This window comes from Sorex araneus, chromosome 2, assembly GCF_027595985.1.
Source record: "Sorex araneus isolate mSorAra2 chromosome 2, mSorAra2.pri, whole genome shotgun sequence".
In the NCBI taxonomy this organism is placed as follows: domain Eukaryota; kingdom Metazoa; phylum Chordata; class Mammalia; order Eulipotyphla; family Soricidae; genus Sorex; species Sorex araneus.
Window position 1 is genome coordinate 270,711,088 of NC_073303.1, and position 15,486 is coordinate 270,726,573.

Genomic DNA, 15,486 nt, shown 5'->3' on the forward strand with positions numbered 1-15,486 from the left:
AGACACAGCTTTGTGGGCAGGGCACTTGGAAGCCCTAAGCACAAGGGCATGTCCCTCCACTTCCAGCAACTTTGTTCTAGACATATATTAGTCATAATATTATTCTCACCTAGTAACCATAAGTAGTACTTTCCTTTTTTGTTTTTTGAAAAAAGGTTCTCAGTAGTGGTCTAAGCTAAATTTTGTCCTGTGCTAAGCTGTGATATAGTAGCAAATTTACCCCTTACATTAGGAACAAGTCAAGAATCTTATCTATTTAACCAAATTAGACGAGTACCTATACGTGAAAGAGTAATGGCATGGAAGATGTGTTAGTATGTATTAATGTTGAGAGTTTTGGGCAGAGGATATCTATCTCCCCCTTAGAAATTCAAATTTTAGTAGTGGTCTGAAATACAAGTCACTTACAATGACATGTAATGTCATTGACATTACATGTAAGTGACATTGTAATGTCACTTACATTACAATGAAAAATTGAAGGAGATACAATGCTAGGAATGAATGAAAGAACCAAATAGTGAAGCACAGACACGTATCTGAGTAGTAGAGTAGTATTTAAGTTTGTGTTTAATCAACAGAGATTCATTGATCTCCTTAAGCGTACAGAATGTACCAGTGAAGCGAATGATCCTTTTCTCAGAGAGTCCAGAGAGGATGACAACGTCATTTTCTTAATTTCAGAAAAAGGACATTTCTTTTCTTGTCATGTTGCTTTTAAGCATTAGTTACTCTCAGAAGAAATGTTGGATTTCAGACAAGAGTCCTCTGTGGAAGGTTTATAGCACGTAGCCCCCAAAGAAACACCCCTTTTACCAATGTGCTGTTTCAGACGCTCAGCATCCCAAGTGTCCTAGCACATCAAAAGTGAGGTCTCTCCATGGCAGCCGTGAGCACACTTGTCTCTCCACACAAATGTCTAAAATCAGATTGCCATTTTAATTTTAGAGAGGAGAGCAGCGCTCTCCCCTTGATTTGAATACCCAGGCCAGCATGATCGGTGCAATTTCTCTTTGTAGTCAGAACTTCTTGGACAGTCAAATCAGTTGAAAGGTTGCTTGGTGAATATTAAACCAGGAAAAGAGGAATTATATTGATGGATTGTATAATGACCGTCTAAAGTGCACGATCCACGCAGCGCATATGGAGTCGTGTGTGCCAGATGTCTTGGAGGTGATTGGTGAAGATTCTTTGCATTGCTCTCTATTGATAGGAAGCCCCATTAGTCCGGAAATCAAAGTTTAGTGCCCAGTAATCGCCCTTTGACTGTGATGCTTGGATATTGAATCTGGGATTGGTGGCCACATAACAAGTTTCTCTTCAACGTAGCTGCTTAAAACAACGCTTCCTATTTCTCACCATTTCAGAGGGCCAAGAATCTGGGCTTGATTTTTTTCCCCTTAGGTACTTAGAGTATCCTGAATAAGCTCCCAGCCAAGACTATAGTTTGCAAGACCACAAATGGCACTGGAGAATCTGCTTACAAGCTCACTTAAATGTTTGATTGGAAACTTCAGTTCCTTACCACAGGGAACTCCCTTCTGGACTGCTCAGAATATCAGTTTCCTAGATCAAATGGTAGTGAGGCAGTGCCCAAGTATAGTCTGAGGTAGAAGCTACGGTCTTCTCTAATCTGATCTTGGAGTTGTCCTACTATAATGCCTGCCATTTTCTTTTAGAATCTTTAATGAAGGACTGGAGCAATAGCAAATCGGGTAGGGCCTTTGTCTTGCATGCAACCAACCCGTGTTCGTTTCCTCTGTTCCTCTCAGAGAGCCCGGTAAGCTACTGAGAGTATTCCGCCCTCATGCAGTGTCTGGCAAGCTACACATGGCATATCTGATATGCGAAAAACAGTAACAACAAGTCCCACAATGGAGACGTTACTGGTGCCCGCTCGAGCAAATTGATGAACAACAGGATGACAGTGCTACAGTGCTATCTTTGATGAAGGCTGTTATTGGATCAGAGGGATCACATCAGCATTTGAATATCAGGAGGGAAAGAATAGTTGGGGACTATTTGAAATTTTCCAATAATTGACGAGTTCATTTTTCTCTTGGCTTTTTGATGAACCAAACTGGTTTCACATATTCTTCTTAAGTTATACAAAAATTGTCAATTAGTTGATTATAAAGTCATGAGTCCTTGATCAGAGAATTATCCTAGCCCTTTGAGAGGACTTTTTATGTGTTACTTTTGAATGAAAAAAATATTAACTAATTATATCTTTGTGGGATACCAGTACTATCGGTAAGGCAACTATATTCATATTTATTTCAATGGCCAGGTCTTATAGAAGTCTAATTAATATATCACATTCAATTTGGTCATTTTCTTTATTGTATCTTCTGCTTACCAATGGTCTTAACATAGAATATTAAAGACTTGTGGAGGGAAGAGCAAACTGTAGATTTATGTATTTTGTAGATTAATAGATATTTTATTTTTAAAGTTTTTATTTATGCTCCAGGCATACCGTTGATTAAGTCTCATGCATATGATGTTCCTACACCACACCCACCTCCAGGGTGTCACAACCCCCTACCTGCGCTCCCAGGTACCCTCCCACCTAACCCCACGCATCTCCTTGGCAAACTCAGTTCTGTTCTGTTGGCCAACTCTCAGGTCTGTTGTCATTAGCCGTTAATTATTCCCTTACTAATTAGACGTATTTGTATCTGAAAGAAATCATTCTGTATTCCTCTCCTTCCGACTGACTTCACTCTGCATGATACCAGCTAGTTCCATTCATGTAAGTGGACAGTTTCATCTTTTTTTTTCCTTTTCTGAGTAGGATCTTAGTTTCTTTGTTCACTCATCTGTACTTAAACACTTGGGTTGTTTCCAGACGCTAGCTATTGTGATTAGCTCATTACAAGGAGCGCAGAAACACGAATGTGGAAGTAAGGAATTTAATAAAACTTTGATTCAATATGCAATGTATAAAAATGTGTTATAATATTGACTTTAAGTTGAAAGCAGCATGATAATAAAAATATTATATTTAAGTTTAAAGTAGTTAATATTGAAGTCTGTACATTTATGCAAATGCATGTGGAAATATGTACACTTTTAGCATGATCATTGCTATATTAGGCAAACATTAAATGTACAATATGGGCAATACGTATTCTGTTCACTCTACATTAAGAATCACGAATCACGAAATCCTGTTGATCATCGAGTTGTTTGAGCGGGCTCAGTAACGTCTCCATTCGTCCTATCCCTGAGATTTTAGAAGCCTCTCTCTTCTCGGCCTTCCCAACGATGCCGCATTGGAGGCTCTTTCAGGGTCAGGGAAATGAGATCCAGCTGGTTACTGGCTTTGGCATATGGATACACCATGGGAAGCTTGTGAGGCTGTCCCATGTGGGCAGGAAGCTCTCAGTAGCTTGCTAGTTTCTCCCAGAGGGAGAAGTAGGTTGTAAGATATCACTTCTGGGAGCTTGCTTTTAAGTCTCTGGATGTTGGCCGTTGATGGGATTACACACACCTGGGTTCCTCTGCTGGTACCTTCATGCGTGAGGCTCGTCCGAATGTGTGGAGAGGGGCCTTGAGCATGTCTGTGGCTAGATTCCAGTGGTCTTCAGTTGCCAGGAGCTCTGCTCAGGGTGGGGAGGGAAGCTGGAGCCCATTCCATCTGAGGGGCCCCAGGGAAGACAGCCAGGCGTGCGGGCAAGATACTCTCTGAGTCTCTTGATGTTCTTAAACATTAAGAATAATTATTAAAAAATATTAAAAGCAAAGGGAAAGTGTAGTGACAGTACAGTGGGCAGGGCACTTGCCTTACCTGTGCTAAACCCGCTAAACCCAAGTTTGATCCCTGAGAGAAGTCTACCAGGAGTAACCCCTGAGTTCAGAGTCAGTAATTAGCCTGATTGATGCTAGATGTGACCCTAAACAGACCAAAAATATGATAATAAAAGCAAAGAATGTGTTTATAAATGGCAATCATTTGTTGGTGTATTTGGGTTTTAATGGGGACCTATGGAGAATGAAAGAAAAACATACGCTGAAATGTAAATGCCCCAAATGATGAAGTGAACCCAAAAATGAAAAATTAATTATTGAAAAAAATGTTCTCAATTAAATCAAATGCATTGTTCACGTGGGCACAATATTAAACTAAGTTGTGTTTACTCTCTACAAAGTACTGTCTATTTTTCATGGCCATATGCACTAGAAAAGTCATAGGTGAAGCTCCTCATGATGTTCGGTACTTCAGTTCCTCAGGAGACGGGTCCACCTTGGATGGCAGTGTACACACATGGAGACTGCTCAAACTCTGGCTGAGGTATATTCAATGTCAAAGATCACAGGAAATCCCACATAAAACTAAATAAAGAGAGAGGCCCTTGGGCTCCGTAGAGCCACGACTAGCATGTGGGTGGAGCAGGCTGTGTGACACCCTGACGCTGTCCCCACTTGGCTCTATCTCAGGAATTCTCAGTGGGCAGTCACACCTGCCGAGGGCTGTGCCTCACATCCCTGATTTCGGACCTATCCTATCTGTCATAGTTGTAAAATAATGGGCAACGAGTGGATGAAGAAATGTCTCAAAGCGCGATGCAGATGGAGCCCTTGGAAGTGCTCATCATTCTTGCTGTTGACACCCCTGGCTTCCCAAGAGCATCTCAAGAATGCGACAAGCACCACGTCTAAAAGACTGCAGTGAGGCTGTGGGATAACATTGGTTTGTCCTTTCTTCCTTGCCACGGGGAGCTTAGGTTTATTGGGTTACTCCTCTCACAGTGCTCCCGTTTTTCTCTGTTTATTTGTAATCTTTTTCTTTGTGCTCTGCTTCCCCAGCCGCTTGACCACCTTTATCTCGTCATTGGACTCTGAATTAACTATGCAAAGGACGGAAGGGGAAGAGAGAAGCAAGATTTACAAGTTGACAGTCTTAATGAGGGGCGGTGTGAGGCTAGAATGGGGAGCTGCGTGAGACTGGAACAGGCACCTGAGGGGAACGGAATAAACAGCACCTGATCACCAAGCCCGGCCCTCGTCTCCTTCTCACCCACCCATGGCATCCGCTCTCCCGTGTGGGGAAGTGGCATGGGACCAGCAAACGCAGGCCACCAAGAGAGAGAGAGAGAGAGAGACAGAGAGACAGAGAGACAGAGAGACACTCGGGCTTCCCTCGTCATTTTGTGATTCCACAGAGGCCATGACCCCTCCACATCCCCAGATGTATTCCCTAGGGCCCCCAGGCACCAATGTCTCTGGCCTCGGAGGCTCTTTTGAGCACTGCTGCCATGACCCAAGCACCCTAGGCTCTGGGAATGAAGCACTGGTCGGTCACAAATCTTCCCATGGGCCCCCCGGAGCCCCTATTCACCACATGAGACCTCACCCCTGCCCTAAGGATGCAAAGCTCATGGCCATGGCCAAGGAGGCAAACACCACGGCCTGGTCTGCACAGCCCTGGCGAGCACCACAGCTGAAGGGAGATGCGCAAGGACCCTAGCAGGCATGGGCGGGAACTCACCAGCAGGACAATCACCAACCAAAAGACAACAGTCAAGGGCAGGCGCAGAGGGAGGGGACGAAGGAAGTGAGTGAGTCAATGAGTCCAAACAATGCCAGGGCCACACGGACAGGCCAGCAAATCGTTCATCCTTCCTGCTCAGAGACACCCCAGCCCCTTCCCCAAGACTGTGAATGAGGATTTATGCCTCTTCTCTGTCAATGAAATAATAAACACGGGACAGCCAGGTGACAACAAAAATTCTTTTGTTCCTTTTCCTTATTTCCCTTTAGGTTCAGATCTCTCCCCTCCCCTCTCTCCTCCCCTTCCCTTTCTCCTCTCTCCTCCCCTCTCCCCTCCCCTGCCCCCTCTCCCCTCCCCTCCTCGCTCTGCCACAGGGAAATTAATATCCCTTATGGGCAAGCATTCCACCCGCCCCTTCTTGAAACACCATTTAAGTCTGAGAGCCACTTTTGAATTTATACGGGCCTTTCAAAGGCAAAGAAGATGTCAAGAGGGTAAATTCTGCTCAGATGAGGTTCTCCTTTTTACCTCAGTTTTTTTTTTGTGCAGTGGCAGGAAGGACGGAAGAAAGAATATGGTGCATGCCTGGATTTTACAGGCCCTCCTCGAACCCTGGGGGGTGGAAGTTGCAAAGAGGTTCAGATTCCTGCTCTCTTTATATAGACATCATTTTTTTAAAAACCAAAAAAAAAAAGTTCAAGAGGTCCAGGATGGAGATGACCGATTTGGCTTGGGCCTCCTAAGATGGGACTCAGGCTCATGCAGCTTTCCTTGCTGAGCCCCTGGGAGGAAGCTCACTATGGCTAAAGCATGAGTGAACGTTTATTAAATATATATCATAAGGCATCTCTATCGATATTGTTAAACTCCTGCTTAAAAAACTGCACTTAGGGGGCTGGAGCAATAGCACAGCGGGTAGGGCATTTGCCTTGCATGTGGCCGACCAGGGTTCCATTCCCAGCATCCCATAGGGTCCCCTGAGCACCTCCAAGGGTAATTCCTGAGTGCAGAGCCAGGAGTAACTCCTGTGTGTTACCAGGTGTGACCCAAAAAGAAAAATAAGAACTGCATTTAGAGGAGATCGGGCGCGTTTAGACTTGGCTGAAGCGATAGCACAGCGGTTGGCATTCGCCTTTCATGGCTGACCTGAGATTGATTCCTCCGCCCCTCTCAGAGAGCCCGGCAAGCTACCGAGAGTATCGAGCCCGCATGGCAGAGCCTGGCAAGCTACCCGTGTGTATTGGATATGCCAAAAACAGTAAGTCTCTCAATGAGACGTTACTGGTGCCCACTCGAACAAATCGATGAGCAACAGGATGACAGTGACAGTGACATTTAGACAGTGCAGCTAACTTGATGTTTCCGTAGTGCTCAGACTTGCTTGCTCTAACCTTAACTAAGGGGTAGTTGCTTTAGGCCTTGCTGTAAACATGCCCTCTAGCTATATGCAGAATTTCCACTACTTATGGAAAGCACATCAGGGTGTATCAAGAACCCATGGTTTTATGCTGTCATTTGTGTTGGCCAAACCTTTGTTCCGTTGTTAAGACTGTTAAAATTGGGATTCTCTCAGTCTTTGCCAGTGTGTACCTCTAAGGAGATCAGGCGATGAGAAAATGAGAATGTTACCAGTTATAGACTGCGTATGTAGCAGACTCAGAATTCTCAACTTACATATAACATAGGTCAGATTGTCTATTTACAATCTGTGGTTTTCATTGACTACCAATTTGTCAGATATCTTATTTGGAGGGAAAAAAATGAATGAAAACTATGGGTCTTTTTTTTTTTAATGAAACCTCTATGTCATTTATAGCACGTCTAGATTTAATACAGAAAACGATCAATTTTAATTTATAATGATAGTAATTATATACCCATACTAATTTATAATTACTGTATTTGAAAATAGCTGTAAAGCCCAAACTGTCAGGTCAACTGCCGATACAGAAATAGGTGCACGTCGTCATGCGCACCTTATTCTCTTCAGTGCGGTGAAACCCAAATAAATCTGAATTAACCGGAGGATGAAATGAGTGAGCATTTCCTGCGCCTGCAGATTGTGTTTGCGTGTTGGAGTCAGGCTTTATTTCACCGTAGACTGTTTAGACCTATCACAGTGAAGGTGAAATCTTGCCCAGACGGGGTGGGGGACTTTTTTCCTCCCTTTATGCCCAAATGAAGCTATTAATTCTTTCTGCATCACACACGTCGGGAAGTCGCGGGCTCTGGGATGCTCTGGAGCAGATTTTTTTTTTTTCCCCAAGCAGTTCAAAGAGCCCCGTTTCCATCTGTGTTTGGTGAAGGGTGCAGCAAACCTTGAGGCCATCTGAAAGCCCGGCTCCATCCCGAACACTTGCAATAACAAAGGTGTTGGTTTTCAAAGCGCGCGCCCCCCTCCTGGGGGGCTTCTGCAGATGCGAGTTCGGGGAAGGTGGGGGACTTCAGAGCAGGTATCCCTGCTTCCCCGCTCTGCCTCCTCCGGGGAGTCCCTTTGAGGGTGTCGCCACGGTGGCCTCCCGAACACGGGTTATTGCCCAGAGAGGCCAAGAGTTAATGAACCTTAGAGAGGCACCGCCTGTGCCCTTGGGGGGCCGGTGGGTGCAGTGCCGCGCGCCTTGCTCCCAGCCGGGGGTGCGGTTCCGGCAGGGGAGGGCAGGGGGCGCTCTCTGCCCACACTCCCCGCAGAAAGCCGCTCGGGGTCATTCGCTTTGCTGAAATGCAAAAAAAAAAAAAAAAAAAAATAGCTAGTTTTGGGGGGGGCGAGGAAACGGTTGAAAAGCCTTGTCTTTTCATTTGCTACAAAGGAATATAAACTTTCAGTGGAAGGGCGCTTGCTTGCTTGCGTGTGTGTGTGTGTGTGTGTGTGTGTGTGTGTGTGTGTGTGTGTTCCTGCTTCTTTTGTTGGCTCTCATGCATTCACTGAGAAAGTTAGTGAGAAGAAAAGAAAAGGTGATCAGAAGAGTGAAATTTTTATTAGCAAGGCTGTACCTTATTTTCATAGTGCTTCATAAATAGAAACCCCTCGTGAATAAACATGTACGGATGAGTTCAATTCAAAGAAATTTAAAAAATTCTGAATGAGTAAATAAATTACAATTTTTTTTTTAGTTGTTTATTAGCCGGCTGACCTGGGGCTTGAACCTAAAGCCTCAGGAAGAGGAAGCATGAGCTTATCCACTGAGCACACACATCCCTAGCCCTCTCTCTGCTTCATCCCAATTATTTCGATACGGCAAAATATTCTATCTAAAAGAACAAAAGAGATTTTTAAGGTAACAATGTGGATAAAGTCAGTGTACTAGTGCCAAGCCGTGAGTGTCTTTGGGGGTGGGGGTGTGTGGGGGGGGCTGGAGAAGGATTCAGTAAGATGTTACTGACTCAGTCTCCAACACAGGCTGCAGCAGGTGAGGGCAGCAAGAGACTCAGAAAGTGAGATGCAGGAGGGAAAGAGGAAGCAACGGGCCAACGTGTTGCTACTGATTTGGCACTTCAAGCTAGCGCTCGTGCCCTCGCATTTCCTGCCTGCTCTATCTCCTTCGTGCAGAGAAGACTAAGCTGAGGAAGAGAGCAAGGGTACCAGCCCAGGACTCGGGCAGACTCTGCATCCAAAGGGGGGCCTCCTCAAGCAATGCCAAGCGCTTCCGCTGACGCTGACACTGTCCTATGGAAGACAGACGCCTGCCTCCCTCTCAACACTCACAGTGGAATCAGGAAGAAAAACATGCTTGTAAAACGACAGTTTGGAGCAGAGTAGCAGAGAAATAGTAAGGAGGCATACGGTCAGGCCAACTAGCTGCAATCATCTGAGGCCAAGCCAGAGAGGCCAGAGATTTAGGTAGTTGCCTTACTCATAGGAAGTCCTGGCGGCACTCTTGAGTACCACGTATGGTCTCCAGAGCACCAGCAAGAGTGTTCCCTGAGCACAGAGCCAGGAGTAATCTCTGAGCAGAGAGCCCAGGTGTCACTCCTGAGCACTGCTAGGTGTGTCTCCTCACTCTAAGTATCTTGGTCCACATTTTCAATGAGTCCCCTGCAGGATAACATTGGTTTGTCCTTGCTGCCTTGCCACAGGGAGCTTAGGTTTATTGGGTTACTCCCAGCACAGTGCTCCCATTCCTCTGTGTTTGTTTGTGACATCTTTCTTTGTGCTCTGCTTCTTCAACAGGTCAATCACCTTTGTCTCCTAATCAGACTGTTAACTCATAAATATTGCTTTCCTCTTCTCCTTAGGTCCTTTGAATAGTTAATTCAGAATCTAATAAGGAGATAAAGGTGATTGACAGAGCACAAAGAAAGCGGTTACAGATAATCCAGAGGAATGGGATTATCACAGTGCCTCAGGAGCACTGTGAATGGGTACAACCCAATAAACCTAAGCTCTCTGCGGCAAGGCAAGACAGAAAGGACAAACCCCAATGCCATCCTACAGTCCATGTTTTCAAAATCCGTATTTTCAAGAATACAGACTCGCATGTGAGACTCCAGATTTCAACCCCTGGTGCTACAACAAAACAAAACAAAAAAATGCAGGTTCCTCCCCTCTACCACGACTTCCCTGGCTGAGGTGCAGTGTAGCCTACGTGTAACTGAAGCAAAAATTATGAATCTGTTCCTGAGTGAATCAATGAATCATTTAGCATTGGGATCTTACAGCTGGAATATTCTCCAGCCTAATTTTGTAAGGATTTGGAAAAGTAAAGTGTGTTAGGAGAGAAAAGCAAAGAGAAACATCCCCCCTCCCCAACCACCACAAATCAGGGGATGGAAAAGGGGGGTTGAGAAAGAGACTCCTTTGTGGCTGTTCGGTTTTTCCAGTGTTCCTTGTCAATGAACAAAATACTGTTTCATTTGTATTCATATGAGTAATCTCTAATTTATGATGTATAAATATTGACTCAAGTGAACTCGAGTGAGTTTTTTAGAAGATACAGAAGAATTACTGAGAATTGAAGTCGGGAGGGGGAGGGAAGCATGTGGAGACCATTGGTTCTGGCTCAGGTCTTGGGGTCCAAACATCTTTCCTTCTGCGGTGGAACCACACTCAGAGAGGTTGAGGGATTTGATAAAAGGTGATAGGCACAAGCAAAGGAGAGAGAGTATCTTCTTGCTTCATGGTGTAAGTATTTCATGGTGTAAGTATCTCATCATTACTTATCATCATGAAACAATTCTGGATAGGTCTAATTCCTTCTTCTTGGAAATTACCATACTGAAATACACTGTAAATTATTGATGCATGAATGGATAAATATGTAAGCAAATAGGTGGCTTTATTATTTATGTGTAAGAGGAGAACTCAGGAACCAATATATGAACCCAATTCCTGAATGACATTTGTTGGGCTATCAAATTTGCTCCTCTGTGTATAAGAATAAGTGAATTATTAAATATCTTGAATATATGTCCTAAGTAGCTATTTTAGGAAATCATCATGTATGTTAATTCTAACAATAATGGGAAAATGGTGTGTGTTTATGAACCAGGATTCCAGATTTTCTTGTTTATAATGCCTAATAAAGAATTCTAGAATTGTATTTCAAGAGAGAGATTGCAGAGCTATTCTAAGGGAAAATTGCAGTGAGAAAGGGCAATTGAATTGGAAATAGATTGGAAATCAGACTAATCCCAGGTCTAGCACTAAGTTACTTTCATAACGAGATAACTCTTCCCTCCCCCTCTCTGGATCTGTCTTCGTTACTTAGTTGGAGTAAATGAGATCATTTTAATTAGAGCAATCCCACAAATCTAACAATTAGGAAAGATAATATGTAAACAACTTGGACTTTTGCTCCTTGAGAACGAGATTTCTCATCTCCTGACTTCTTTATAAAGTATCTGTTAGATAAGATTTGGTCTCTGCTAATTAGAATCCATTTTTCTAGTGTCCTCTGGCTTCCATATGAAATACTAACTGGATTATTGAAACACTCAATGCTGTTTCCTCATTCTATAATTGTCTCTGTGACAGAGACAAATGATGCACATTCAATATTCATGTACAGCTCTGTATTTTCAGCCATGTTGCCCTGGATGGTGACCATGTGACTATGTGCTGGTAGAGAGGAAGTCAAAGTAAAAAAATACTTTTTTATATATCGACTGGTGACCAAGTTTTCCCTTCATCTCCTTTTATTCCAAAGAGTGTAGGAGACCACATGTTGGGATAGAAAATTTCAGATTATTCTGAGAATTGGCCTAGATCTCTATATTCTCCAAAAGATAACCATTATCTGCTCACAGTGGACTTTGTATGAGTGAGAAATTAACTTTAATTGTAGTAAACAATTGAGAGTGTGTGTTGCCACAGAACAACTTATCTCCTCTTAACTATAACTCTGCAGTGTGGCTTTTCTTTTTTTTTATGAAAATTGATACAAATGTAATGGGTATATACAGTATAGATAAGTAGGTCAGTATTAAAAGTGTTTTGGGTTGTTGCTTAGGATTCTTCTAGTACTCTTAAATGTAGGGAAGCAAATCCAACTTTCTGCTCATTTGACTTAATAAAATTACTCTCACTCATAAAGTTACCCGATCTATGAAAGAGGACTTTAAGAAAATATAATGCTGGTATAAGTAGAGAACGATGCTAGTTGCATGTAAATTTTTCAGATGTTTTCCTGTAGAAAAGTACACCTAGACTTGTCTTGATTGATTAGTTTGTACCTGTTCTCTTATGGAGACTATTTTAAATATGGAAATATTTAAGTTATAATTCAATGGTTTCTAATACTTGTCTTGTACAATATTGAAAACAACCCTGTGAGACAGCTCAGCCAGGTCCTGGATATCCGTCTTAGATGTCCTAATGTTGACATTTTGCAAACTTACCCCATTCTCTGATCCCTTTAATTTGCTGCCTACCTGATCTTGTTCTCTTTCCTCAGTAGCAAAACTACTCACTGGATTTGGAAGATTAATGTGATACTGATATGTGTCAAAACCTTAGTGAATAAAGTGGTTACTCTGTTTTGGACCCAGGCTCTGGTTTTGTGCTCAGTCCCTTGATACTCACACGCATTCATTTCTCTGCTCTCTTTCATTTTTTAAAAATTTAAAAACTTTTAAAAAAAATTTCATTTACTTATGGGCTGGAGTGATAGCACAGTGGTAGAGCATTTGCCTTGCATGCGGCTGACCCGGGTTAGATTCCTGGGTTCGATCCCTCTCAGAGAGCCTGGCAAGCTACTGAGAGTATCTCGCGTGCACAGCAGAGCCTGGCAAGCTACCGTGGCATATTTGATATGTCAAAAACAGTAACAAGTCTCACCATGGAGACGTTACTGGTGCCCGCTCAAGCAAATCGATGAGCAACGGGATGACAGTGACAGTGACATTTATTTATTTGTTTATTTTTTACAAAGCTATTCATGGTTGTATTTCAGCCACACAGTATTCCAACACCCATCCCTCCACCAGTATACATTTCCCAGTACCAGTGTCCCCAGATTCTCTCTCATCTCCCCCTCCCCCACCCCCTGCCTGCCTCGCTATATCAACTAATATCCATGGCTAGAGAAAACAGGGGTTAGAAAGAATGGTCAGTGGTTAGAACTAACCACAGTGTGTGCGAGGCTGAGGGTAGGTAAGACAGAGAAGAGACCTCTGTGATAATACTAGCTGGGAATGATCATGCTGGATAAAAACTGAGGGTTTAAGGAAGTAAGGGGTATTCTGGATAATCTTTCTGCTCTCTTTCTATGTTCTCAGCCACGATGCTCTTCGCTCCTGTTTTTCTCAGTGATCCTGTCTTTTTGTTTTCCTGCTCATACCTCTCTCTCTGCTAGGTGAGCACAAATTTCTTTAAACACTCCAGGCTTCTTTCTTGTTGAGACTGCAGGCTGTATTTCCCCTACTTCCATTATCTCACTTAACTTTTTTTAAGTTAATTTTTTACAACCCAGCCTTTTCTGTTATGACTTGTGGAGAGTAGGATAAAAATATTTATCTTTGCACCCTTAGGACCTCTCAATAAGAAGTCTTCATCAAGGAAATTAAATAATGTATTCTCCTACACATGTTTTCAATGAGCAATTGTCACTGGGACAGGAGCTTGGCAACTGGAAATCTCATTTAAGGGAGGAGGGTTTTACTTTGGGGGATAGGCACTTTCATGTAACTTTTTAGTGGACATTAGGGCAAAAAGGATGATGAAAATAGGTTGGAATTTAAAGATACAAGAGTTACTGCTTAGAAAGAGTTCAAACAATTTTCAGTGATAAGAAACTACGTGGAATTGCGAACTCGTTTTTGTGTCTTTCTTAGAAGTATACTTAGCTTATCACAAAATTGAATTTTGGTATTAGTTTATTGGGAAAACACCGGCATTCTTTAAGGCACAACATTTCTTTCTTGTTTTTATTTATCTATTTATTTATTTTTTTATTGAATCACCGTGAGCTACAGTTACAAAGTTTTCATGTTTGAGGTTCAGTCATACAATGATCTAACACCCATCCCTCCACCAGTGCACATTTTCCACCACCAATGTCTCCATCCCACCCCTCCCACTGCCTCTCTGTGGCGGACAATTTCCCTCACACTCTCTCTCTACTTTGGGGCATTATAGATGCAATACAGATACTGAGAGGCCATCATGTTTGGTCCTTTGTCTACTTTCAGCACACATCTCTCATCCCGAGCGATCCCTCCAACCATCATTGACTTAGTGATCCCTTCTCTATCCCAGCTGCCTTCTCCGCCAGCTCATAAGGCAGGCTGCCAGCTGTGGAGCAATCTCCCTGGCCCTTGTCTCCACTGTCCCTGGGTGTTAGTCTCATATTATGATATTGTATATTCCACAGATGGGTAGGACACAACATTTCTGATGGCGATGTAAAAGGTATAGATGGGAAGCAATGCCCCTCCTTACAAAAATAGCCAAGCAGTGATGTCTTGTGTGAAACAGTCCAACATGGAGTGGCGCAAGGCAGAATGAGAGCTCGACAGCATGAATTCATCTTGAAATGCTTTCAGCTGGCGGTAGACATCTTTGGGGGATTTAGGTGTCAGTCTTCTGGCTAACTGAGGAACATACCATCAGAACCTCCTAAAGAAGCACGCCCTTGTTCAACATTCAGTGTAGCCACCACAATGCACACTCCAGCTGAGTGCAAACACACATCTCACTGCATGCTCAGTGCAAAATTTATTTTTATTAGATAGCACTTTGGAGGGGAATATATTGTAACTTTTCCCTCCAAGGATAATGTTAGAATTAATATGGAGCCGGGAAGGGTTTATTCATCTCTATATTTTATTAGATTCACAGTGACATAAAGACTCAAGAGTAGGATGGGGGGGTCTGACTTTGCCCCACCACTAAAACTGATTCCCCCATCTAAGAAAATTGTGTACTTTATGACTTTCCTCATATATAAAATTTTATTATTTCATTTTCTGTGCCTACACCATCTCTTTGTTGGTAGAGTGGAGGCCGTGACAGAAATGCTTGTAAAATGCATGCTGCACAAAAATAAGAGTTCCCCATTTAAAAAAAAAAGAGTCTTGATGCTGGGGGAACACATATTCTTTAATTAATAGCAGTAGACAATCTGAGAACACTGGTTCAATAAAATTATCTTAATAAGACAAGGAACACTTTGTTATTTAAATATTCTGGTGAGTAATTTTTGCGGTATTTTTGTGATTCACACAATTTTTATATCAAATTAGCCAAATAAAATTCAATATTTTAAGAGATAAATCTGCTTCTTTAAGGAAAAATAGCAAACATTTAATAGTAGTCCTTTGTGTAATGTATTCCATGTTGAAAGTCATTTCATTACTATCTTTTCTCCAATTTAATTTTAATTAATATTTTAGGAATTTTCTTTTTTATCTAATTCTACTTTAAATAAGTAATTTAATTCTTCTTAGTTACTCTCAAGCAATTACTTTTGTTCTTTTTATAATACATTCTTTAGAAGTGTGACTAAGAAAAATTAAGTTATTACTGTTTTACTCTTTCAAAATTTAAACACATG